At 34.6% G+C, this 1,967-nt stretch overlaps 1 pseudogene; it reads right to left on the reverse strand.

Annotated features, from left to right (window-relative positions):
• Positions 1 to 973: 973 nt before the first annotated feature.
• On the reverse strand, positions 974 to 1,715 carry LOC103592627 (annotated as a pseudogene).
• Between the last annotated feature and the right edge of the window lie 252 nt (positions 1,716 to 1,967).

The following is a 1,967-nucleotide window of genomic DNA, read 5'->3' on the forward strand; positions in this document are numbered from 1 at the left end:
GAGAAGTCTCAGTAACTAAAATCAGAGAGTCAGTGAAACATTTGAAAGGACTAAAGACTCTTTTTCTCATGTTACTCTATCCTTTGCAATATAATCACCAATTTATCTTCTCAATATCCCCTTAATAAGTCATCAATGTGGCATGATGTGGGTATGGTTCAGAATAATAATAAAAATGGGCTCTTCCATGTCTTCTTAATGTCACAATATCCTAATATAATGTGAAAAATCCAAATTCAAGTAACTTTCTGGATTTTGGAAGCTTATACCTAATTTTATTTTTTATTTCTTCCTGTAAATAAATATATTTTAAGTAATTCTGAAGATTCTTCAATATATGGGTACTAAGAGGTTAGCAAATATTTTTAGGACAATTTGGAATTTGTTACAATGTAGTTAAACAATGTCTAAAGAAAATACATATACAGTTTAAATATTAAAATGATATTGTGACTAATTTATGAATTAGTGAAATGGCAATATGAAACTGCATAACAAGGATATCTGGTACACTATGACTGGGGCAAGTAATTTGTAATTGTTGAGGGCCAGTTTCCTTATCTGCAAAATGGAGCGATGGGATTAGACTAAATAAGCTTCAAGAGTCATTCAATTACGAGTTTGTATGAGTACATAATTTTAACATTTAGGGTAATATTTATAAAAATAAATGATTACACCAATTGCATAATGGGAAAAACTGAAAACATAAAATTACACCTCATGTTCAAACAACATATGTTAATTTTAAATTATTATGGTTATTATTATAATTATTTTAAAACCGGGCCATTTTAGTTTTTTTTTTTTTTTTTTTTTTTTTTTGCAATGTAATAAATAGTTCTCTTGATGACTGCAGACAGGTAAGACTTGTTTGGTAGTTTAGCAGCATTCAGAAACAGCACAATAAGCGTGGTTTTCCCAACTGGTGTGTAGTGTTGGATAATTATAAGAAGCTACTTGTACGAAACTGCTGTCAAACCAGTAAGACTGCATTTATGCACCCATCATTTTGGAGATTGTTGGTAACCTGGGCATATTTTCCCCAAATAACTTTGCCTCCTTGTGTCACAAGTCCTAACTCGCTCAGGTTCACCACGATGACAGTACCTTTGGTAATAACACCAGAGTTGTACATAGTGGGGATGAGGGATTCTTCTTTACACCCAGTTTTGGCAGAAAAAGATGGCTCTCAGTTCAGGATGTGTTACATGGGCCTTCCTGAAATGGAAGCCCATTGGCCTAATGGATCTTTCATACTTAGGTGGTTTTCTCATAAAGCCATCTCCAACAAAGCAGACTTTAATAACCATCCTTTCCAAACCTTCTTCCTTCTCTTTCCTCTTCGAATAACTTTTAATATTTCTGTTTCTCCCTGGGCACAAACTTTGGGCAGATGGACATCCCATTTTCCCACTTTAGCTCGGGACTGTCACTCTCTGTCCAGTAGAGAGGCAGGTACTGCTCCCTGTGGAGTCATTTCATCATTCTTTTGTTTGGTATTTCTCTTTTCACGATCTTGATAGTTTTTTTCATTTGCATTTTCTCAGCATGGCGCTACTTATGGTAGAGCTTAGCCTTTACACCAATCCCTTTTTTTTTTGCCTTCTTTTAACATTCATGAGCCTCTCAACTTTCCTTCTCTTTTTCTCATGGTCATCCAAACAATATCTGTAGTGTTTACAGTGTAATTCTATATATTCATTTTGTGGCATGGCGATGGCCTTAGAACCTCCAGGCATAGCCTCCAGAGCATGAAGATACTCTCAGTTTGGAGTTCTCAGAGGTCCATAAGGCGACTCCACACAGCCCATGACAGAAAAGCAAATTTTAAATTATTACTGCCATAATGAAAAGTATTAATAACAAGGAACAAGATTACTTAAAACTTTGTTCTTTTAATGGAACCACCAATATGATATGGAATTTTAATTTTATACGATCAGCGTGGAGAAGAAGGTATATAG

The sequence above is a fragment of the Galeopterus variegatus genome, unplaced genomic scaffold (assembly GCF_000696425.1).
Source record: "Galeopterus variegatus unplaced genomic scaffold, G_variegatus-3.0.2 Scaffold1187, whole genome shotgun sequence".
Classification (NCBI taxonomy): Eukaryota; Metazoa; Chordata; class Mammalia; order Dermoptera; family Cynocephalidae; genus Galeopterus; species Galeopterus variegatus.